General features: G+C 45.4%; 4 non-coding genes across 4 annotated transcripts; all 4 read left to right on the top strand.

Moving 5' to 3' along the window:
- Window positions 1-850: 850 nt before the first annotated feature.
- On the top strand, window positions 851-922 carry TRNAH-GUG (transfer RNA histidin (anticodon GUG)). The gene has a single exon. It is a non-coding gene; the product is annotated as a tRNA-His (tRNA).
- A 9866-nt stretch (window positions 923-10788) lies between these two features.
- On the top strand, window positions 10789-10860 carry TRNAH-GUG (transfer RNA histidin (anticodon GUG)). Its single transcript has one exon. It is a non-coding gene; the product is annotated as a tRNA-His (tRNA).
- Window positions 10861-15781: 4921 nt separating this feature from the next.
- Window positions 15782-15853, top strand: TRNAH-GUG (transfer RNA histidin (anticodon GUG)). Its single transcript has one exon. It is a non-coding gene; the product is annotated as a tRNA-His (tRNA).
- Window positions 15854-20776: 4923 nt separating this feature from the next.
- TRNAH-GUG (transfer RNA histidin (anticodon GUG)) lies at window positions 20777-20848 on the top strand. Its single transcript has one exon. It is a non-coding gene; the product is annotated as a tRNA-His (tRNA).
- The last annotated feature ends 5382 nt before the right edge of the window (window positions 20849-26230 follow it).

Below are 26230 nucleotides of genomic sequence, written 5' to 3'. Positions count from 1 at the left end.
CAACGCGACTGTATGCTACTCAACTCCACAACACTCTACTTCATGCAGTCCGACTCCACTCCTCCTAATTCTTTGCCACCCCTCTCCATGACACACTGTTCTCTGACTCTATGTCATTCCATGCCACTTCACTCTACACCACACTATGCCACTCTACACCACACTACTTTACTCTATGCTACTCTATGCCATTCTATGCAACCTCACTCCTCTCTACCCCACTCTGCTCTATGCCACTCCATTCCTCACAATGCTATTCAACGCCATGCCAAGGCACACCACTTCATTATATTCCACTGTATTCTATGACACATTACGTCACTCTACTCTTTGCACTTCAATCTACTCCCTTCTATGACCCTCCATTCATCACCACTCCATTGTTTGCTAGTCAAGTTTACGCCACTTCATTCCACACAATGCAACTCTAAAGCAGTATGCACCAAGCAGCTGAATGTGTCTGAAGAGACACCCAGAAAAGAAAAAAACAACAATATGTGGGGGCCTGTTCCGAGCCCCTCCTGGCCTGGAGGAGTTTGGTCGGCCGTGGATTAAGTTTTTGCAGTGTTCACTTCCCCGACCCCAGCACTCATAGAACACTTGAGACTTGCAGGTCAGAGTGGTGGATCTTGTTAAGAAGTCTGGGCTTCTTGGTTTATGGGGAGTCTTGTCACTGGAAGCAGAGAGGTAAATATTTGCTGTGATCTGCTACTCAAAGAAAAGACCCTGATCTAACTTGAAAAGATGGGTTTTAAACAAACGCTAAATCTATCCACTCCACGGACACTGTGACCTTTTTTAAGCCTATCAGAGCCACACCAGGACAGTCTTTTCAGAGCCCAAGTAGCTCGCCGTGATCGTATAGTGGTTAGTACTCTGCGTTGTGGCCGCAGCAACCTCGGTTCGAATCCGAGTCACGGCATTGCGGGTGGCAATGACACGGCAGTTGGGCAGCATTTTTATTCTCACTTCTTAATATTTACATGAGTTAAGAGCTTGAACCTAATTTCAACGGTGAAATTAAATGTCTTTGAAGAACGCGTTAACAATGTTATTATTTATTTCACCTTTCTGCGCTTTTACGTTTGTGGCGGTCCTGATGTGAAAAGTATGAGCTACAGTTTGGTTTCACGGGACCCGGTCAGCAAGAGGGATGGATGTCTGTGTCTCCTGTACCTGCAGCGCCGAGGCTCCTGTACTGACGCGGAGTAGCTTTCAATGTTGAAAGGGATCCTGCTAGTCAAATATCAGTTTTTGCAGCAATTCAGGCCACGAAGAAAAAAGGTCTAAAAATAAATATTTGTATAGAAAGTAAGACTGAGCTCCCAAGGGTCTGAAAGAAAGAGGCGACGGAGAAGGACACTGAGAGGCGCACTCACCCAATCAGCGTTTGGCTTCATCATCCCGCACCCGACTGATCACCGGCCAGCTAGAGGGAAAGTTTTAAAACTTAAGCCAAGTTTATTAGTCGTGGTCGAATCGTGAATTACACAATTACGCTCCTTTGTGGAATTTGGAGTAATGTGGGGAAAGACATCTACCCAAGAGCGGAGGAAAAGAGCGCGAGCAGCGGCTGTTGTGCCAGTTCTGTTGCATTTAGAGCGATTTTCTTGTGCAAAGTGTATATCAGGTTCCTTTCGGATCTGAGCGTGTATTTTGCACCAGGAAAATAGCCTTGTGTAATTCTGTACAACCTCGCATGATGTTGCTGTAATTTCGCGTAATTACACTGCAGTGAGTTACACTGGTTACGCCCATCCCTACATTTGACTCATGTTTAACAGAGAGGTCCGTCCATCCATTGATCCATTCATCTGTCCATCCATCTTTTTGCCCGTGTGCCTGCTTATCTATCTGCTCACCTACCTGTGCGTGACTGTGAACCTGTCTAACAGAGTGTTGATGCCTGGCTGTATGCTTTGTTAACACTATAACGCTCATAGGGACATTGAGGAGGACATCTTGGCGCTATGGTTTTTTTTGGTATGAAGCAACCGTTTTCAAATCCTGACAGTCCACACAAAGTTGATCATATGTGATCCCATTTTCGTACCAACAGCTGCTTCTCTATATACTTATCGGTCCACGTCTATTACTACATGTGCTTTCTATTTACCTTTCTATTTCAATCTGGGTATGTGCCTTACTGCCTATTTCTGCCCATCTCTGTTTATGTTAACACTTTAAAGCCTACATGCTGACTACCAAGGTCTTTGTGGCGTGGTTATTTCTAAAGCAGGCACGTGTGATTTACAGCGGTTTCTGTGAAGCTGATTATATCTCATCCATGATTTACTAACAGCTACATACCTGCCTTTCTGTCTACAAACCTGTACAGATGCTTCGGTGCATGTGGCTTATTTATGACGATCTGTTTAACCTTCTATCCGTCCTTCTATCTGTGCAACTGTCTTACAGTTCCCCCTCTTTTATGTTGTTACAACACTATTTGTTAAACAAACCTTCACAGTCAGAAGGGCTTCCAGGCGCTGTTATTTATTAAAAAAAACTGCAAAGAACACCAGTTTATGCAATGTTGATGACATTTACTTCACCCCTTTATTGTTGCATTAATGGGTTTTCAAGTCACAAAACGGGTCCCTGATGAAGCCCAAGTGGACTTCTGAGCTGCTGTAGCTCTGTGGGGTCTCCAGCTCTCCTAGGGCCTCAGATCTACCACTACAACACCAGCCTTACCCTAAGTTGTGCAGTAGATTTTTTACTTTTTTTTATTTATTGGTATTTCAGATGGTACATATTATTCACAGGATTGTAACAGGTTGCAGAGCTGTATGAATCTCCTTTCCATGACAACTTTTGAACAACTACCCATTACTGCTTGTATATTATGTTACCACCACGCTGAGGGCTGTTCCTTGCATAAATCTGTAAGCAGGCTTGTGATCTGTAGTGTGGGCCTCCTGTGGGTCTCCGGTTCAGTGCTGTATGCCCATGGAGCAGGGTGGTCGGTTCCCACCATTTCCAGCTCTGGCACGTCAGGTACTCATCATCTCCTATTACAACAAATAACAAGCAAGCCAAACAACTTGCCCAGAAACCGAGACCTAACTACGCATCGTGTGAGTGTGTCTACAGCTGTATGGGGCCCAGCCGGGGTGGGGGGAAGGGACCCAGGGGAACCCTCCCCAGTGTATGATCTTCCAGGGAGGTCTAGGAGAGGTGTGTTTGTCGTGCTCCTAACTCCGCAAGTTAAGAGGCCCATCTGCATCGTCATCATAGTCATGTCAGGAGTGTTCCATGCTCCCGCCACCTCTGCCCATAGGGGAGCTATCTGTCTGTTCCTCAGCCCTCTCATTTCTTCCCTCTGAAGTGCCCTTTCTTCTGCCTTGCCAAGGAAGTGATGTCTGCTTATAGCACGTGTCCTACTTTTATAATGTTTTCAGGGCACTTCGCCCACTTCATATCTAGCCAAAATCCTTTAGCACTGGGAGACCACGTGTCTGCTGAATATCTTACCTCCACCATTGGGGGTATAAAAGGTGTACTTTGGCTCTGTTGTAAATTATTATATAGGGCTCAATTTGGTTGGGTTGTGAATTACTGTCAAGCTCTAAATCTCAGAATTCTCTTAGTCACACCTTTTTATGTCTTGCGTACACAGTGAATGTGCTGTGAGACATATTGTTTAGAATTCAGTGGGCTTACCACACGCCCATAGCTTACTTACCATTAATTGTTTTCTATGTCACTCACATTTGCAATATTTCGATTGCTTAGCTCCCATAGACTGAATCTTCCTTTCTTGTGTTCATTCCTCCATGGAGGATGGACCAAGTACATGTGTTCTTTTCGTCTTTCTACAGTACGCTATTTTTTATATTTTAAAAGTGTTTTCGTATCATTCTTGGATGTGCAATGTGCTTTCCAACATTCATGACAAGCATACAGCTTATTTTTCACCCTAAACGCCGTCTCGACACTTTAGTTACTTTCTCACACTGTATTCCTCTGCATGACTATACTCTACTCACCTCAGTGCCACTGTACTCTACACTGTGCAACTCTATACCACTCCATTCTACTCAGTTCTACTCCACTCTAATCTACATTGTTCCACTCTATCACTCCACTCTATGCCACTCTAATCTATGCCACTCCACTATACGCCACTTCACTCCACTTTATGCTACTCCATTCTATGCCACTCCACCCTGTCACTGTCTGCTATTCCCCTCTACTCCACTCCACTCCACTCTACTCTATGCCACTTCCCTTCATTCCTCTCTACGCCACCCTACTTCATAGAATGCCACTTTATGTGACTCTATGCCACTCTGCTCTACATCACTCTAGAATACTCAACTGAACTCTACTCTATACAATTCCACTCTACTTTACTCCTCTCCACTCTATGCCTCTCCACTCTATGCTACTCTACTCCAGTCTACTGTACGCCACTTTATTTTATCCCATTCTACTCTACGCCTCTGTACACCACTCAACTCTATGCCACTATACTCCGTTGCACCCCTCTCTACTCTACGCTACTCTACTCCATGCTACTATACTCCACTCTAAGCCATTGTACTCTCCACCACTAAGCTCTATTCCACTCTACTATATGCCACTCCATGCCACTCTAATCCACCCCACAGAATGCCACTCTACTCTATGCTACTCCACTCAACTCCATGCCATTCCACACTTTTGCACTCTACCCTACTCTGTGCCTCTCCATTCCACTCCATGCCACTCCACTCTATCCCACTACGCTCTACTCTAGTTCACTCTATGCCACTCCACTTTACTCTCTCCCACTCTACTCTATACTACTTCATTCCATGCCACTTCACTGTACTCCACTCCACTCCATCTCACACAATATCACTCAATGGCACTACATGCGCTCTACTCTATGCCACTCTACTGCACACTACTCTATGCTGTGCCACTCTACACTACTCTCCTGTAGGCCTTTCTACTCTATGCCACTTTTTACTCTGCTCCTCTTTACACCACAGTGTCACTCCATGCAACGCGACTGTATGCTACTCAACTCCACAACACTCTACTTCATGCAGTCCGACTCCACTCCTCCTAATTCTTTGCCACCCCTCTCCATGACACACTGTTCTCTGACTCTATGCCATTCCATGCCACTTCACTCTACACCACACTATGTCACTCTACACCACACTACTTTACTCTATGCTACTCTATGCCATTCTATGCAACCTCACTCCTCTCTACCCCACTCTGCTCTATGCCACTCCATTCCTCACAATGCTATTCAACGCCATGCCAAAGCACACCACTTCATTATATTCCACTGTATTCTATGACACATTACGTCACTCTACTCTTTGCACTTCAATCTACTCCCTTCTATGACCCTCCATTCATCACCACTCCATTGTTTGCTAGTCAAGTTTACGCCACTTCATTCCACACAATGCAACTCTAAAGCAGTATGCACCAAGCAGCTGAATGTGTCTGAAGAGACACCCAGAAAAGAAAAAAACAACAATATGTGGGGGCCTGTTCCGTGCCCCTCCTGGCCTGGAGGAGTTTGGTCTGCCGTGAATTAAGTTTTTGCAGTGTTCACTTCCCCGACCCCAGCACTCATAGAACACTTGAGACTTGCAGGGCAGAGTGGTGGATCTTGTTAAGAAGTCTGGGCTTCTTGGTTTATGGGGAGTCTTGTCACTGGAAGCAGAGAGGTAAATATTTGCTGTGATCTGCTACTCAAAGAAAAGACCCTGATCTAACTTGAAAAGATGGGTTTTAAACAAACGCTAAATCTATCCACTCCACGGACACTGTGACCTTTTTTCAGCCTATCAGAGCCACACCAGGGTAGCCTTTTCAGAGCCCAAGTAGCTCGCCGTGATCGTATAGTGGTTAGTACTCTGCATTGTGGCCGCAGCAACCTCGGTTCGAATCCGAGTCACGGCATTTGGGCAGCATTTTTATTCTCACTTCTTAATATTTACATGAGTTCAGAGCTTGAACCTAATTTCAACGGTGAAATTAAATGTCTTTGAAGAACGCGTTAACAATGTTATTATTTATTTCACCTTTCTGCGCTTTTACGTTTGTGGCGGTCCTGATGTGAAAAGTATGAGCTACAGTTTGGTTTCACGGGACCCGGTCAGCAAGAGGGATGGATGTCTGTGTCTCCTGTACCTGCAGCGCCGAGGCTCCTGTACTGACGCGGAGTAGCTTTCAATGTTGAAAGGGATCCTGCTAGTCAAATATCAGTTTTTGCAGCAATTCAGGCCGCGAAGAAAAAAGATCTAAAAATAAATATTTGTATAGAAAGTAAGACTGAGCTCCCAAGGGTCTGAAAGAAAGAGGCGACGGAGAAGGACACTGAGAGGCGCGCTCACCCAATCAGCGTTTGGCTTCATCATCCCGCACCCGACGGATTACCGGGCAGCTAGAGGGAAAGTTTTAAAACTTAAGCCAAGTTTATTAGTCGTGGTCGAATCGTGAATTACACAATTACGCTCCTTTGTGGAATTTGGAGTAATGTGGGGAAAGACATCTACCCAAGAGCGGAGGAAAAGAGCGCGAGCAGCGGCTGTTGTGCCAGTTCTGTTGCATTTAGAGCGATTTTCTTGTGCAAAGTGTATATCAGGTTCCTTTCGGATCTGAGCGTGTATTTTGCACCAGGAAAATAGCCTGGTGTAATTCTGTACAACCTCGCATAATGTTGCTGTAATTTCGCGTAATTACACTGCAGTGAGTTACACTGGTTACGCCCATCCCTACATTTGACTCATGTTTAACAGAGAGGTCCGTCCATCTATTGATCCATTCATCTGTTCATCCATCTTTTTGCCTGTGTGCCTGCTTATCTATCTGCTCACCTACCTGTGCGTGACTGTGAACCTGTCTAACAGAGTGTTGATGTCTGGCTGTATGCTTTGTTAACACTATAACGCTCATAGGGACATTGAGGAGGACATTTTGGCGCTATGGTTTTTTTTGGAATGAAGCAACCGTTTTCAAATCCTGACAGTCCACACAAAGTTGATCATATGTGATCCCATTTTCGTACCAACAGCTGCTTCTTTATATACTTATCGGTCCACGTCTATTACTACATGTGCTTTCTATTTAATTTCTATTTCAATCTGGGTATCTGCCTTACTGCCTATTTCTGCCCATCTCTGTTTATGTTAACACTTTAAAGCCTACATGCTGACTACCAAGGTCTTTGTGGCGTGGTTATTTCTAAAGCAGGCGCGTGTGATTTACAGCGGTTTCTGTGACGCTGATTATATCTCATCCATGATTTACTAACAGCTACATACCTGCCTTTCTGTCTACAAACCTGTACAGATGCATCAGTGCACGTGGCTTATTTATGACGATCTGTTTAACCTTCTATCCGTCCTTCTATCTGTGCAACTGTCTTACAGTTCCCCCTCTTTTATGTTGTTACAACACTATTTGTTAAACAAACCTTCACAGTCAGAAGGGCTTCCAGGCGCTGTTATTTATTAAAAAAACTGCAAAGAACACCAGTTTATGCAATGTGATGACATTTACTTCACCCCTTTATTGTTGCATTAATGGGTTTTCAAGTCACAAAACGGGTCCCTGATGAAGCCTAAGTGGACTTCTGAGCTGCTGTAGCTCTGTGGGGTCTCCAGCTCTCCTAGGGCCTCAGATCTACCACTACAACACCAGCCTTACCCTAAGTTGTGCAGCAATTTTTTTTTATTTTTTATTTATTGGTATTTCAGATGGTACATATTATTCACAGGATTGTAACAGGTTGCAGAGCTGTATGAATCTCCTTTCCATGACAACTTTTGAACAGTTACCCATTACTGCTATTATATTATGTTACCACCATGCTGAGGGCTGTTCCTTGCATAAATCTGTAAGCAGGCTTGTGATCTGTGGTGTGGGCCTCCTGTGGGTCTCCGGTTCAGCGCTGTATGCCCATGGAGCAGGGTGGTCGGTTGCCACCATTTCCAGCTCTGGCACGTCAGGTACTCATCATCTCTTATTACAACAAATAACAAGCAAGCCAAACAACTTGCCCAGAAACGAGACCTAACTACGCATCGTGTGAGTGTGTCTACAGCTGTATGGGGCCCAGCCGGGGGGGGGGGGAAGGGACCCAGGGGAACCCTCCCCAGTGTATGATCTTCCAGGGAGGTCTAGGAGAGGTGTGTTTGTCGTGCTCCTAACTCCGCAAGTTAAGAGGCCCATCTGCATCGTCATCATAGTCATGTCAGGAGTGTTCCATGCTCCCGCCACCTCTGCCCATAGGGGAGCTATCTGTCTGTTCCTCAGCCCTCTCATTTCTTCCCTCTGAAGTGCCCTTTCTTCTGCCTTGCCAAGGAAGTGATGTCTGCTTATAGCACGTGTCCTACTTTTATAATGTTTTCAGGGCACTTCGCCCACTTCATATCTAGCCAAAATCCTTTAGCACTGGGAGACCACATGTCTGCTGAATATCTTACCTCCACCATTGGGGGTATAAAAGGTGTACTTTGGCTCTGTTGTAAATTATTATATAGGGCTCAGTTTGGTTGGGTTGTGAATTGCTGTCAAGCTCTAAATCTCAGCATTCTCTTAGTCACACCTTTTTATGTCTTGCGTACACAGTGAATGTGCTGTGAGACATATTGTTTAGAATTCAGTGGGCTTACCACACGCCCATAGCTTACTTACCATTAATTGTTTTCTATGTCACTCACATTTGCAATATTTCGATTGCTTAGCTCCCATAGACTGAATCTTCCTTTCTTGTGTTCATTCCTCCATGGAGGATGGACCAAGTACATGTGTTCTTTTCGTCTTTCTACAGTACGCTATTTTTTATATTTTAAAAGTGTTTTTGTATCATTCTTGGATATGCAATGTGCTTTCCAACATTCATGACAAGCATACAGCTTATTTTTCACCCTAAACGCCGTCTCTATTGACACTTTAGTTACTTTCTCACACTGTATTCCTCTGCATGACTATACTCTACTCCCCTCAGTGCCACTGTACTCTACACTGTGCAACTCTATACCAGTCCACTCTACTCAGTTCTACTCCACTCTAATCTACATTGTTCCACTCTATCACTCCACTCTATGCCACTCTAATCTATGCCACTCCACTATACGCCACTTCACTCCACTTTATGCTATTCCATTCTATGCCACTCCACCCTGTCACTCTCTGCTATGCCCCTCTACTCCACTCCACTCCACTCTACTCTATGCCACTTTCCTTCATTCCTCTCTACGCCACCCTACTTCATAGAATGCCACTTTATGTGACTCTATGCCACTCTGCTCTACATCACTCTAGAATACTCAACTGAACTCTACTCTATACAATTCCACTCTACTTTACTCCTCTCCACTCTATGCCTCTCCACTCTATGCTACTCTACTCCAGTCTACTGTACGCCACTTTATTTTATCCCATTCTACTCTACGCCACTGTACACCACTCAACTCTATGCCACTCTACTCCGTTGCACCCCTCTCTACTCTACGCTACTCTACTCCATGCTACTATACTCCACTCTAAGCCACTGTACTCTCCACCACTAAGCTCTATTCCACTCTACTATATGCCACTCCATGCCACTCTAATCCACCCCACAGAATGCCACTCTACTCTATGCCACTCCACTCAACTCCATGCCTTTCCACACTTTTGCACTCTACCCTACTCGGTGCCTCTCCATTCCACTCCATGCCACTCCACTCTATCCCACTACGCTCTACTCTAGTTCACTCTATGCCACTCCACTTTACTCTCTCCCACTCTACTCTATACTACTTCATTCCATGCCACTTCACTGTACTCCACTCCACTCCATCTCACACAATATCACTCAATGGCACTACATGCGCTCTACTCTATGCCACTCTACTACACTACTCTCCTGTAGGCCTTTCTACTCTATGCCACTTTTTACTCTGCTCTTCTCTACACCACAGTGTCACTCCATGCAACGCGACTGTATGCTACTCAACTCCACAACACTCTACTTCATGCAGTCCGACTCCACTCCTCCTAATTCTTTGCCACCCCTCTCCATGACACACTGTTCTCTGACTCTATGTCATTCCATGCCACTTCACTCTACACCACACTATGCCACTCTACACCACACTACTTTACTCTATGCTACTCTATGCCATTCTATGCAACCTCACTCCTCTCTACCCCACTCTGCTCTATGCCACTCCATTCCTCACAATGCTATTCAACGCCATGCCAAGGCACACCACTTCATTATATTCCACTTTATTCTATGACACATTACGTCACTCTACTCTTTGCACTTCAATCTACTCCCTTCTATGACCCTCCATTCATCACCACTCCATTGTTTGCTAGTCAAGTTTACGCCACTTCATTCCACACAATGCAACTCTAAAGCAGTATGCACCAAGCAGCTGAATGTGTCTGAAGAGACACCCAGAAAAGAAAAAAAAAACAATATGTGGGGGCCTGTTCCGAGCCCCTCCTGGCCTGGAGGAGTTTGGTCGGCCGTGGATTAAGTTTTTGCAGTGTTCACTTCCCCGACCCCAGCACTCATAGAACACTTGAGACTTGCAGGGCAGAGTGGTGGATCTTGTTAAGAAGTCTGGGCTTCTTGGTTTATGGGGAGTCTTGTCACTGGAAGCAGAGAGGTAAATATTTGCTGTGATCTGCTACTCAAAGAAAAGACCCTGATCTAACTTGAAAAGATGGGTTTTAAACAAACGCTAAATCTATCCACTCCACGAACACTGTGACCTTTTTTAAGCCTATCAGAGCCACACCAGGACACTCTTTTCAGCGCCCAAGTAGCTCGCCGTGATAGTATAGTGGTTAGTACTCTGCGTTGTGGCCGCAGCAACCTCGGTTCAAGTCTGAGTCACGGCATTGCGGGTGGCAATGTCACGGCAGTTGGGCAGCATTTTTATTCTCACTTCTTAATATTTACATGAGTTAAGAGCTTGTACCTAATTTCAACGGTGAAATTAAATGTCTTTGAAGAACGCGTTAACAATGTTATTATTTATTTCACCTTTCTGCACTTTTACGTTTGTGGCGGTCCTGATGTGAAAATTATGAGCTACAGTTTGGTTTCACGGGACCCGGTCAGCAAGAGGGATGGATGTCTGTGTCTCCTGTACCTGCAGCGCCGAGGCTCCTGTACTGACGCGGAGTAGCTTTCAATGTTGAAAGGGATCCTGCTAGTCAAATATCAGTTTTTGCAGCAATTTAGGCCGCGAAGAAAAAAGGTCTAAAAATAAATATTTGTATAGAAAGTAAGACTGAGCTCCCAAGGGTCTGAAAGAAAGAGGCGACGGAGAAGGACACTGAGAGGCGCACTGACCCAATCAGCGTTTGGCTTCATCATCCAGCACCCGACGGATCGCCGGGCAGCTAGAGGGAAAGTTTTAAAACTTAAGCCAAGTTTATTAGTCGTGGTCGAATCGTGAATTACACAATTACGCTCCTTTGTGGAATTTGGAGTAATGTGGGGAAAGACATCTACCCAAGAGCGGAGGAAAAGAGCGCGAGCAGCGGCTGTTGTGCCAGTTCTGTTGCATTTAGAGCGATTTTCTTGTGCAAAGTGTATATCAGGTTCCTTTCGGATCTGAGCGTGTATTTTGCACCAGGAAAATAGCCTTGTGTAATTCTGTACAACCTTGCATAATGTTGCTGTAATTTCGCGTAATTACACTGCAGTGAGTTACACTGGTTACGCCCATTCCTACATTTGACTCATGTTTAACAGAGAGGTCCGTCCATCTATTGATCCATTCATCTGTCCATCCATCTTTTTGCCTGTGTGCCTGCTTATCTATCTGCTCACCTACCTGTGCGTGACTGTGAACCTGTCTAACAGAGTGTTGATGCCTGGCTGTATGCTTTGTTAACACTATAACGCTCATAGGGACATTGAGGAGGACATCTTGGCGCTATGGTTTTTTTTGGTATGAAGCAACCGTTTTCAAATCCTGACAGTCCACACAAAGTTGATCATATGTGATCCCATTTTCGTACCAACAGCTGCTTCTCTATATACTTATCGGTCCACGTCTATTACTACATGTGCTTTCTATTTACTTTCTATTTCAATCTGGGTATCTGCCTTACTGCCTATTTCTGCCCATCTCTGTTTATGTTAACACTTTAAAGCCTACATGCTGACTACCAAGGTCTTTGTGGCGTGGTTATTTCTAAAGCAGGCGCGTGTGATTTACAGCGGTTTCTGTGAAGCTATTTATATCTCATCCATGATTTACTAACAGCTACATACCTGCCTTTCTGTCTACAAACCTGTACAGATGCATCGGTGCATGTGGCTTATTTATGACGATCTGTTTAACCTTCTATCCGTCCTTCTATCTGTGCAACTGTCTTACAGTTCCCCCTCTTTTATGTTGTTACAACACTATTTGTTAAACAAACCTTCACAGTCAGAAGGGCTTCCAGGCGCTGTTATTTATTAAACAAACTGCAAAGAACACCAGTTTATGCAATGTTGATGACATTTACTTCACCCCTTTATTGTTGCATTAATGGGTTTTCAAGTCACAAAACGGGTCCCTGATGAAGCCTAAGTGGACTTCTGAGCTGCTGTAGCTCTGTGGGGTCTCCAGCTCTCCTAGGGCCTCAGATCTACTACTACAACACCAGCCTTACCCTAAGTTGTGCAGCAGATTTTTTTATTTTTTTATTTATTGGTATTTCAGATGGTACATATTATTCACAGGATTGTAACAGGTTGCAGAGCTGTATGAATCTCCTTTCCATGACAACTTTTGAACAGTTACCCATTACTGCTATTATATTATGTTACCACCACGCTGAGGGCTGTTCCTTGCATAAATCTGTAAGCAGGCTTGTGATCTGTGGTGTGGGCCTCCTGTGGGTCTCCGGTTCAGCGCTGTATGCCCATGGAGCAGGGTGGTCGGTTGCCACCATTTCCAGCTCTGGCACGTCAGGTACTCATCATCTCTTATTACAACAAATAACAAGCAAGCCAAACAACTTGCCCAGAAACGAGACCTAACTACGCATCATGTGAGTGTGTCTACAGCTGTATGGGGCCCAGCCAGGGGGGGGGAAGGGACCCAGGGGAACCCTCCCCAGTGTATGATCTTCCATGGAGGTCTAGGAGAGGTGTGTTTGTCGTGCTCCTAACTCCGCAAGTTAAGAGGCCCATCTGCATCGTCATCATAGTCATGTCAGGAGTGTTCCATGCTCCCGCCACCTCTGCCCATAGGGGAGCTATCTGTCTGTTCCTCAGCCCTCTCATTTCTTCCCTCTGAAGTGCCCTTTCTTCTGCCTTGCCAAGGAAGTGATGTCTGCTTATAGCACGTGTCCTACTTTTATAATGTTTTCAGGGCACTTCGCCCACTTCATATCTAGCCAAAATCCTTTAGCACTGGGAGACCACGTGTCTGCTGAATATCTTACCTCCACCATTGGGGGTATAAAAGGTGTACTTTGGCTCTGTTGTAAATTATTATATAGGGCTCAATTTGGTTGGGTTGTGAATTGCTGTCAAGCTCTAAATCTCAGAATTCTCTTAGTCACACCTTTTTATGTCTTGCGTACACAGTGAATGTGCTGTGAGACATATTGTTTAGAATTCAGTGGGCTTACCACACGCCCATAGCTTACTTACCATTAATTGTTTTCTATGTCACTCACATTTGCAATATTTCGATTGCTTAGATCCCATAGACTGAATCTTCCTTTCTTGTGTTCATTCCTCCATGGAGGATGGACCAAGTACATGTGTTCTTTTCGTCTTTCTACAGTACGCTATTTTTTATATTTTAAAAGTGTTTTCGTATCATTCTTGGATGTGCAATGTGCTTTCCAACATTCATGACAAGCATACAGCTTATTTTTCACCCTAAACGCCGTCTCTATTGACACTTTAGTTACTTTCTCACACTGTATTCCTCTACATGACTATACTCTACTCCCCTCATTGCCACTGTACTCTACACTGTGCAACTCTATACCACTCCACTCTACTCAGTTCTACTCCACTCTAATCTACATTGTTCCACTCTATCACTCCACTCTATGCCACTCTAATCTATGCCACTCCACTATACGCCACTTCACTCCACTTTATGCTACTCCATTCTATGCCACTCCACCCTGTCACTCTCTGCTATGCCCCTCTACTCCACTCCACTCCACTCTACTCTATGCCACTTCCCTTCATTCCTCTCTACGCCACCCTACTTCATAGAATGCCACTTTATGTGACTCTATGCCACTCTGCTCTACATCACTCTAGAATACTCAACTGAACTCTACTCTATACAATTCCACTCTACTTTACTCCTCTCCACTCTATGCCTCTCCACTCTATGCTACTCTACTCCAGTCTACTGTACGCCACTTTATTTTATCCCATTCTACTCTACGCCACTGTACACCACTCAACTCTATGCCACTCTACTCCGTTGCACCCCTCTCTACTCTACGCTACTCTACTCCATGCTACTATACTCCACTCTAAGCCACTGTACTCTCCACCACTAAGCTCTATTCCACTCTACTGTATGCCACTCCATGCCACTCTAATCCACCCCACAGAATGCCACTCTACTCTATGCCACTCCACTCAACTCCATGCCATTCCACACTTTTGCACTCTACCCTACTCTGTGCCTCTCCATTCCACTCCATGCTACTCCACTCTATCCCACTACGCTCTACTCTAGTTCACTCTATGCCACTCCACTTTACTCTCTCCCACTCTACTCTATACTACTTCATTCCATGCCACTTCACTGTACTCCACTCCACTCCATCTCACACAATATCACTCAATGGCACTACATGCACTCTACTCTATGCCACTCTACTGCACACTACTCTATGCTGTGCCACTCTACACTACTCTCCTGTAGGCCTTTCTACTCTATGCCACTTTTTTCTCTGCTCCTCTCTACACCACAGTGTCACTCCATGCAACGCGACTGTATGCTACTCAACTCCACAACACTCTACTTCATGCAGTCCGACTACACTCCTCCTAATTCTTTGCCACCCCTCTCCATGACACACTGTTCTCTGACTCTATGCCATTCCATGCCACTTCACTCTACACCACACTATGCCACTCTACACCACACTACTTTACTCTATGCTACTCTATGCCATTCTATGCAACCTCACTCCTCTCTACCCCACTCTGCTCTATGCCACTCCATTCCTCACAATGCTATTCAACGCCATGCCAAGGCACACCACTTCATTATATTCCACTGTATTCTATGACACATTACGTCACTCTACTCTTTGCACTTCAATCTACTCCCTTCTATGACCCTCTATTCATCACCACTCCATTGTTTGCTAGTCAAGTTTACGCCACTTCATTCCACACAATGCAACTCTAAAGCAGTATGCACCAAGCAGCTGAATGTGTCTGAAGAGACACCCAGAAAAGAAAAAAACAACAATATGTGGGGGCCTGTTCCGAACCCCTCCTGGCCTGGAGGAGTTTGGTCGGCCGTGGATTAAGTTTTTGCAGTGTTCACTTCCCCGACCCCAGCACTCATAGAACACTTGAGACTTGCAGGGCAGAGTGGTGGATCTTGTTAAGAAGTCTGGGCTTCTTGGTTTATGGGGAGTCTTGTCACTGGAAGCAGAGAGGTAAATATTTGCTGTGATCTGCTACTCAAAGAAAAGACCCTGATCTAACTTGAAAAGATGGGTTTTAAACAAACGCTAAATCTATCCACTCCACGGACACTGTGACCTTTTTTAAGCCTATCAGAGCCACACCAGGGTAGTCTTTTCAGAGCCCAAGTAGCTCGCCGTGATCGTACAGTGGTTAGTACTCTGCGTTGTGGCCGCAGCAACCTCGGTTCGAATCCGAGTCACGGCATTGCGGGTGGAAATGTCACGGCAGTTGGTCAGCATTTTTATTCTCACTTCTTAATATTTACATGAGTTAAGAGCTTGAACCTAATTTCAACGGTGAAATTAAATGTCTTTGAAGAACGCGTTAACAATGTTATTATTTATTTCACCTTTCTGCGCTTTTACGTTTGTGGCGGTCCTGATGTGAAAAGTATAAGCTACAGTTTGGTTTCACGGGACCCGGTCAGCAAGAGGGATGGATGTCTGTGTCTCCTGTACCTGCAGCGCCGAGGCTCCTGTACTGACGCGGAGTAGCTTTCAATGTTGAAAGGGATCCTGCTAGTCAAATATCAGTTTTTGCAGCAATTCAGGCCGCGAAGAAAAAAGGTCTAAAAATAAATATTTGTATAGAAAGTAAGACTGAGCTCCCAAGGGTCTGAAAGAAAGAGGCGACGGAGAAGGACACTGAGAGGCGCACTCACCCAATCAGCGTTTGGCTTCATCATCCCGCACCCGACGGATCACCGGGCAGCTAGAGGGAAAGTTTTAAAACTTAAGCCAAGTTTATTAGTCGTGGTCGAATCGTGAATTACACAATTACGCTCCTTTGTGGAATTTGGAGTAATGTGGGGAAAGACATCTACCCAAGAGCGGAGGAAAAGAGCGCGAGCAGCGGCTGTTGTGCCAGTTCTGTTGCATTTAGAGCGATTTTCTTGTGCAAAGTGTATATCAGGTTCCTTTCGGATCTGAGCGTGTATTTTGCACCAGGAAAATAGCCTTGTGTAATTCTGTACAACCTCGCATAATGTTGCTGTAATTTCGCGTAATTACACTGCAGTGAGTTACACTGGTTACGCCCATCCCTACATTTGACTCATGTTTAACAGAGAGGTCCGTCCATCCATTGATCCATTCATCTGTCCATCCATCTTTTTGCCCGTGTGCCTGCTTATCTATCTACTCACCTACCTGTGCGTGACTGTGAACCTGTCTAACAGAGTGTTGATGCCTGGCTGTATGCTTTGTTAACACTATAACGCTCATAGGGACATTGAGGAGGACATCTTGGCGCTATGGTTTTTTTTGGTATGAAGCAACCGTTTTCAAATCCTGACAGTCCACACAAAGTTGATCATATGTGATCCCATTTTCGTACCAACAGCTGCTTCTCTATATACTTATCGGTCCACGTCTATTACTACATGTGCTTTCTATTTACCTTTCTATTTCAATCTGGGTATCTGCCTTACTGCCTATTTCTGCCCATCTCTGTTTATGTTAACACTTTAAAGCCTACATGCTGACTACCAAGGTCTTTGTGGCGTGGTTCTTTCTAAAGCAGGCGCGTGTGATTTACAGCGGTTTCTGTGAAGCTTATTATATCTCATCCATGATTTACTAACAGCTACATACCTGCCTTTCTGTCTACAAACCTGTACAGATGCATCGGTGCATGTGGCTTATTTATGACGATCTGTTTAACCTTCTATCCGTCCTTCTATCTGTGCAACTGTCTTACAGTTCCCCCTCTTTTATGTTGTTACAACACTATTTGTTAAACAAACCTTCACAGTCAGAAGGGCTTCCAGGCGCTGTTATTTATAAAAAAAAACTGCAAAGAACCCCAGTTTATGCAATGTTGATGACATTTACTTCACCCCTTTATTGTTGCATTAATGGGTTTTCAAGTCACAAAACGGGTCCCTGATGAAGCCCAAGTGGACTTCTGAGCTGCTGTAGCTCTGTGGGGTCTCCAGCTCTCCTAGGGCCTCAGATCTACCACTACAACACCAGCCTTACCCTAAGTTGTGCAGTAGATTTTTTATTTTTTTTATTTATTGGTATTTCAGATGGTACATATTATTCACAGGATTGTAACAGGTTGCAGAGATGTATGAATCTCCTTTCCATGACAACTTTTGAACAGTTACCCATTACTGCTATTATATTATGTTACCACCACGCTGAGGGCTGTTCCTTGCATCAATCTGTAAGCAGGCTTGTGATCTGTAGTGTGGGCCTCCTGTGGGTCTCCGGTTCAGTGCTGTATGCCCATGGAGCAGGGTGGTCGGTTCCCACCATTTCCAGCTCTGGCACGTCAGGTACACATCATCTCTTATTACAACAAATAACAAGCAGACCAAACAACTTGCCCAGAAACCGAGACCTAACTACGCATCGTGTGAGTGTGTCTACAGCTGTATGGGGCCCAGCCGGGGGGGGGAAGGGACCCAGGGGCACCCTCCCCAGTGTATGATCTTCCAGGGAGGTCTAGGAGAGGTGTGTTTGTCGTGCTCCTAACTCCTCAAGTTAAGAGGGCCATCTGCATCGTCATCATAGTCATGTCAGGAGTGTTCCATGCTCCCGCCACCTCTGCCCATAGGGGAGCTATCTGTCTGTTCCTCAGTCCTCTCATTTCTTCCCTCTGAAGTGCCCTTTCTTCTGCCTTGCCAAGGAAGTGATGTCTGCTTATAGCACGTGTCCTACTTTTATAATGTTTTCAGGGCACTTCGCCCACTTCATATCTAGCCAAAATCCTTTAGCACTGGGAGACCACGTGTCTGCTGAATATCTTACCTCCACCATTGGGGGTATAAAAGGTGTACTTTGGCTCTGTTGTAAATTATTATATAGGGCTCAATTTGGTTGGGTTGTGAATTGCTATCAAGCTCTAAATCTCAGAATTCTCTTAGTCACACCTTTTTATGTCTTGCGTACACAGTGAATGTGCTGTGAGACATATTGTTTAGAATTCAGTGGGCTTACCACACGCCCATAGCTTACTTACCATTAATTGTTTTCTATGTCACTCACATTTGCAATATTTCGATTGCTTAGCTCCCATAGACTGAATCTTCCTTTCTTGTGTTCATTCCTCCATGGAGGATGGACCAAGTACATGTGTTCTTTTCGTCTTTCTACAGTACGCTATTTTTTATATTTTAAAAGTGTTTTCGTATCATTCTTGGATGTGCAATGTGCTTTTCAACATTCATGACAAGCATACAGCTTATTTTTCACCCTAAACGCCGTCTCTATTGACACTTTAGTTACTTTCTCACACTGTATTCCTCTACATGACTATACTCTACTCCCCTCAGTGCCACTGTACTCTACACTGTGCAACTCTATACCACTCCACTCTACTCAGTTCTACTCCACTCTAATCTACATTGTTCCACTCTATCACTCCACTCTATGCCACTCTAATCTATGCCACTCCACTATACGCCACTTCACTCCACTTTATGCTACTCCATTCTATGCCACTCCACCCTGTCACTCTCTGCTATGCCCCTCTACTCCACTCCACTCCACTCTACTCTATGCCACTTCCCTTCATTCCTCTCTACGCCACCCTACTTCATAGAATGCCACTTTATGTGACTCTATGCCACTCTGCTCTACATCACTCTAGAATACTCAACTGAACTCTACTCTATACAATTCCACTCTACTTTACTCCTCTCCACTCTATGCCTCTCCACTCTATGCTACTCTACTCCAGTCTACTGTACGCCACTTTATTTTATCCCATTCTACTCTACGCCACTGTACACCACTCAACTCTATGCCACTCTACTCCGTTGCACCCCTCTCTACTCTACGCTACTCTACTCCATGCTACTATACTCCACTCTAAGCCACTGTACTCTCCACCACTAAGCTCTATTCCACTCTACTGTATGCCACTCCATGCCACTCTAATCCACCCCACAGAATGCCACTCTACTCTATGCCACTCCACTCAACTCCATGCCATTCCACACTTTTGCACTCTACCCTACTCTGTGCCTCTCCATTCCACTCCATGCTACTCCACTCTATCCCACTACGCTCTACTCTAGTTCACTCTATGCCACTCCACTTTACTCTCTCCCACTCTACTCTATACTACTTCATTCCATGCCACTTCACTGTACTCCACTCCACTCCATCTCACACAATATCACTCAATGGCACTACATGCGCTCTACTCTATGCCACTCTACTGCACACTACTCTATGCTGTGCCACTCTACACTACTCTCCTGTAGGCCTTTCTACTCTATGCCACTTTTTTCTCTGCTCCTCTCTACACCACAGTGTCACTCCATGCAACGCGACTGTATGCTACTCAACTCCACAACACTCTACTTCATGCAGTCCGACTCCACTCCTCCTAATTCTTTGCCACCCCTCTCCATGACACACTGTTCTCTGACTCTATGCCATTCCATGCCACTTCACTCTACACCACACTATGCCACTCTACGCCACACTACTTTACTCTATGCTACTCTATGCCATTCTATGCAACCTCACTCCTCTCTACCCCACTCTGCTCTATGCCACTCCATTCCTCACAATGCTTTTCAACGCCATGCCAAGGCACACCACTTCATTATATTCCACTGTATTCTATGACACATTACGTCACTCTACTCTTTGCACTTCAATCTACTCCCTTCTATGAACCTCCATTCATCACCACTCCATTGTTTGCTAGTCAAGTTTACGCCACTTCATTCCACACAATGCAACTCTAAAGCAGTATGCACCAAGCAGCTGAATGTGTCTGAAGAGACACCCAGAATAGAAAAAAAAAACAATATGTGGGGGCTTGTTCCGAGCCCCTCCTGGCCTGGAGGAGTTTGGTCGGCCGTGGATTAAGTTTTTGCAGTGTTCACTTCCCCGACCCCAGCACTCATAGAACACTTGAGACTTGCAGGGCAGAGTGGTGGATCTTGTTAAGAAGTCTGGGCTTCTTGGTTTATGGGGAGTCTTGTCACTGGAAGCAGAGAGGTAAATATTTGCTGTGATCTGCTACTCAAAGAAAAGACCCTGATCTAACTTGAAAAGATGGGTTTTAAACAAACTCTAAATCTATCCACTCCACGGACACTTTGACCTTTTTTAAGCCTATCAGAGCCACACCAGGGTAGTCTTTTCAGAGCCCAAGTACCTCGCCGTGATCGTATAGTGGTTAGTACTCTGCGTTGTGGCCGCAGCAACCTCGGTTCGAATCCGAGTCACGGCATTGCGGGTGGAAATGTCACGGCAGTTGGGCAGCATTTTTATTCTCACTTCTTAATATTTACATGAGTTAAGAGCTTGAACCTAATTTCAACGGTGAAATTAAATGTCTTTGAAGAACGCGTTAACAATGTTATTATTTATTCCCCCTTTCTGCGCTTTTACGTTTGTGGCGGTCCTGATGTGAAAAGTATGAGCTACAGTTTGGTTTCACGGGACCCGGTCAGCAAGAGGGATGGATGTCTGTGTCTCCTGTACCTGCAGCGCCGAGGCTCCTGTTCTTAAGAATTTGGAAATTATTAGCATCATTTTCTTTCACAGTAAGGAGCCTATCCCTACCTTTTCCACTAAATGATAGCCATAGGATAGCAGCCCACTGTCTTTGAGGGACATCCTGTACAACACAGGCCCTCTCAAGTGCAGCAAACCACTTGTTAATGTCATCCCCCTCCTTATAAGGGGGAACTATCTTGTGCAGATTCCTGGAATCATGCTCTTTTGCAGGATGACTATGGGGAATACTGCTGCTGCCACCATGGGTATCTAAACCCAACTTCTGTCTTTCCTTCTCTAATTCAAAAGACTGTCTATCCAAATCCAGCTGTTGCTTTTTAAGCTTCAGTCTGGTTTGTTCCACCCTCAACTTATTGAGTTACCTCTCTAACATTCTGTCATCAGGGTTGGTGGGAGGGACATTTCTAGAAACAGAGCTATGATGGGAATGAACAGAAGGAGACCTGTCCCTTACAGAAGCCACCCTAACAGCTTGGTTTACAGAAACATTACTACCAGTATGGTGAGAATAAATGCTTTTGCTATGATGTGAGACAACACTATTTATCTGGTGTGGCTCATCATCATTACCATCTATGCTAGATTGTCTAGTAATGGGCAGGCTAGGAAGTTTCTTTCCTGAATCTTTTCCTGGGGGAGTCCCTGAATCAGATTGGGAACTATTAGGTACTTTTTCAACAAATGGGGCACCTATGGCCTTATCCTGTTCTCTAAGCATGTTAATGTAGGAAAGTACCATCTTGCCTGGCATGTTACCCCCATTTTTCACTGTATATATTTGTTTTAGTTGTATGTGTCACTGGGACCCTGGTAACCCAGGGCCCCAGTGCTCATAAGTGTGCCTGAATGTGTTACCTGTGTAGTGACTAACTGTCTCACTGAGGCTCTGCTAATCAGAACCTCAGTGGTTATGCTCTCTCATTTCTTTCCAAATTGTCACTGACAGGCTAGTGACCATTTTTACCAATTTACATGGGCTTACTGGAACACCCTTATAATTCCCTAGTATATGGTACTGAGGTACCCAGGGTATTGGGGTTCCAGGAGATCCCTATGGGCTGCAGCATTTCTTTTGCCACCCATAGGGAGCTCTGACAATTCTTACACAGGCCTGCCACTGCAGCCTGAGTGAAATAACGTCCACGTTATTTCACAGCCATTTTACACTGCACTTAAGTAACTTATAAGTCACCTATATGTCTAACCTTTACCTGGTAAAGGTTAGGTGCAAAGTTACTTAGTGTGAGGGCACCCTGGCACTAGCCAAGGTGCCCCCACATTGTTCAGAGCCAATTCACTGAACTTTGTGAGTGCGGGGACACCATTACACGCGTGCACTACATATAGGTCACTACCTATATGTAGCTTCACCATGGTAACTCCGAATATGGCCATGTAATATGTCTATGATCATGGAATTGCCCCCTCTATGCCATCCTGGCATTGTTGGTACAATTCCATGATCCCAGTGGTCTGTAGCACAGACCCTGGTACTGCCAGACTGCCCTTCCTGGGGTTTCACTGCAGCTGCTGCTGCTGCCAACCCCTCAGACAGGCAGCTGCCCTCCTGGGGTCCAGCCAGGCCTGGCCCAGGATGGCAGAACAAAGAACTTCCTCTGAGACAGGGTGTGACACCCTCTCCCTTTGGAAAATGGTGTGAAGGCAGGGGAGGAGTAGCCTCCCCCAGCCTCTGGAAATGCTTTGTGGGGCACAGATGTGCCCAATTCTGCATAAGCCAGTCTACACCGGTTCAGGGACCCCTTAGCCCCTGCTCTGGCGCGAAACTGGACAAAGGAAAGGGGAGTGACCACTCCCCTGACCTGCACCTCCCCTGGGAGGTGTCCAGAGCTCCTCCAGTGTGCTCCAGACCTCTGCCGTCTTGGAAACAGAGGTGCTGCTGGCACACTGGACTGCTCTGAGTGGTCAGTGCCACCAGGTGACGTCAGAGACTCCTTGTGATAGGCTCCTTCAGGTGTTAGTAGCCTTTCCTCTCTCCTAGGTAGCCAAACCCTCTTTTCTGGCTATTTAGGGTCTCTGTCTCTCGGGAAACTTTAGATAACGAATGCATGAGCTCAGCCGAGTTCCTCTGCATCTCCCTCTTCACCTTCTGATAAGGAAACGACCGCTGACCGCGCTGGAAGCCTGCAAACCTGCAACATAGTAGCAAAGACGACTACTGCAACTCTGTAACGCTGATCCTGCCGCCTTCTCGACTGTTTTCCTGCTTGTGCATGCTGTGGGGGTAGCCTGCCTCCTCTCTGCACCAGAAGCTCCGCAGAAATCTCCCGTGGGTCGACGGAATCTTCCCCCTGCAACCGCAGGCACCAAAAAGCTGCATTGCTGGGAACCGCGACTTTGCAGCTACTCCGGCCCCTGTGCACTTCCGGCGGAAATCCTTTGTGCACAGCCAAGCCTGGGTCCACGGCACTCTAACCTGCATTGCACGACTTTCTAAGTTGGTCTCCGGCGACGTGGGACTCCTTTGTGCAACTTCGGCGAGCACCGTTTCACGCATCCTCGTAGTGCCTGTTTCTGGCACTTCTCCGGGTGCTACCTGCTTCAGTGAGGGCTCTTTGTCTTGCTCGACGTCCCCTCTCTCTGCAGGTCCAATTTGCGACCTCCTGGTCCCTCGTGGGCCCCAGCAGCGTCCAAAAACGCCAAACGCACGATTTGCGTGTAGCAAGGCTTGTTGGCGTCCTTCCGGTGGGAAAACACTTCTGCACGACTCTCCAAGGCGAGAGGGATCCGTCCACCAAAGGGGAAGTCTCTAGCCCTTTTCGTTGCTAAAGAAAACCTCAGCTTCTTCTGTCTAGTCGAAGCTTCTTTGCACCCGCAGCTGGCATTTCCTGGGCATCTGACCATCTCCGACTTGCTTGTGACTTTTGGACTTGGTCCCCTTGTTCCACAGGTACCCTAGATTGGAAATCCACAGTTGTTGCATTGCTGGTTTGTGTCTTTCCTGCATTATTCCTCTAACACGACTCTTTTGTCCTTAGGGGAACTTTAGTGCACTTTGCACTCACTTTTCAGGGTCTTGGGGAGGGTTATTTTTCTAACTCTCACTATTTTCTAATAGTCCCAGCGACCCTCTACAAGGTCACATAGGTTTGGGGTCCATTCGTGGTTCACATTCCACTTTTGGAGTATATGGTTTGTGTTGCCCCTATCCCTATGTTTCCCCATTGCATCCTATTGTAACTATACATTGTTTGCACTGTTTTCTAAGACTATACTGCATATTTTTGCTATTGTGTATATATATCTTGTGTATATTTCCTATCCTCTCACTGAGGGTACACTCTAAGATACTTTGGCATATTGTCATAAAAATAAAGTACCTTTATTTTTAGTATAACTGTGTATTGTGTTTTCTTATGATATTGTGCATATGACACTAAGTGGTACTGTAGTAGCTTCACACGTCTCCTAGTTCAGCCTAAGCTGCTCTGCTAAGCTACCATTATCTATCAGCCTAAGCTGCTAGACACCCTATACACTAATAAGGGATAACTGGGCCTGGTGCAAGGTGCAAGTACCCCTTGGTACTCACTACAAGCCAGTCCAGCCTCCTACAGTTAAGTAAAAGTTCCAAGGAAGGATTCTTCCCTACACTCAAACCTCTCTCTATACAGAGACTCCTTGCTCTTTTCCAGCTAAGGTTGTCATATGCAATTTTGGACAGATCAACACTTTGGCCTGTGTCAGACATTTTTTAGAGAGAGTTAAACTGATAGAAAAAGAGAAAAAAGTTTTCAGAACTTTTTGGAAAGACAGAAAAAAAACTTTTTAAACTTTTAAGAACTTTTTGAAAGTTTAGGAGTACTTTTCAGCACTTAGAAAAGAGTGAAAAGAGGAAATGCAAAACTTTTTGGCTATGTGTATATACACTGACCTTGTTTTGTATATTTTTCTCTTATGAAAAGTACAATGACAAGAGTGGTAAGTAGTCTCAAGCACTTATCCCACCACTGCACAACCAATGTAGTAGTTCTGGACTGGCTTGTAGTGAGTACCAAGGGGTACTTGCACCTTGCACCAGGCCCAGTTATCCCTTATTAGTGTATAGGGTGTCTAGCAGCTTAGGCTGATAGATAATGGTAGCTTAGCAGAGCAGCTTAGGCTGAACTAGGAGACGTGTGAAGCTACTACAGTACCACTTAGTGTCATATGCACAATATCATAAGAAAACACAATACACAGTTATACTAAAAATAAAGGTACTTTATTTTTATGACAATATGCCAAAGTATCTTAGAGTGTACCCTCAGTGAGAGGATAGGAAATATACACAAGATATATATACACAATAGCAAAAATATGCAGTATAGTCTTAGAAAACAGTGCAAACAATGTATAGTTACAATAGGATGCAATGGGGAAACATAGGGATAGGGGCAACACAAACCATATACTCCAACAGTGGAATGCGAACCACGAATGGACCCCAAACCTATGTGACCTTGTAGAGGGTCGCTGGGACTATTAGAAAATAGTGAGAGTTAGAAAAATAACCCTCCCAAGACCCTGAAAAGTGAGTGCAAAGTGCACTAAAGTTCCCCTAAGGACAAAGTAGTCGTGTTAGAGGAATAATGCAGGAAAGACACAAACCAGCAATGCAACAACGGTGGATTTCCAATCTAGGGTACCTGTGGAACAAGGGGACCAAGTCCAAAAGTCACAAGCAAGTCGGAGATGGGCAGATGCCCAGGAAATGCCAGCTGTGGTGCAAAGAAGCTTTGACTCGACAGAAGAAGCTGAGGTTTCTGCAGGAACAAAAAGGGCTAGAGACTTCCCCTTTGGTGGAAGGATCCGACTCGCCTTCGAGAGTCGTGCAGAAGAATTTTCCCGCCGGAAAGACGCCAACAAGCCTTGCTAGTCGCAAATCGTGCGTTTGGCGTTTTTGGACGCTGCTGGAGCCCAGGAGGGACCAGGAGGTCGCAAATTGGACCTGAAGAGAGAGGCGACGTCGAGCAAGACAAAGAGACCTCACTAAAGCAGGTAGCTTCCGGAGAAGTGCCAGAAACAGGCACTACAAGGATGCGTGAAACAGTGCTCGCCGAAGTTGCACAAAGGAGTCCCACGTCGCCGGAGA

The sequence above is a fragment of the Pleurodeles waltl genome, chromosome 12 (genome assembly GCF_031143425.1).
Source record: "Pleurodeles waltl isolate 20211129_DDA chromosome 12, aPleWal1.hap1.20221129, whole genome shotgun sequence".
Lineage (NCBI taxonomy): Eukaryota > Metazoa > Chordata > Amphibia > Caudata > Salamandridae > Pleurodeles > Pleurodeles waltl.
Note: the sequence above shows the minus strand (reverse complement) of the source record. Positions and strands in the feature narration are given on the sequence as shown.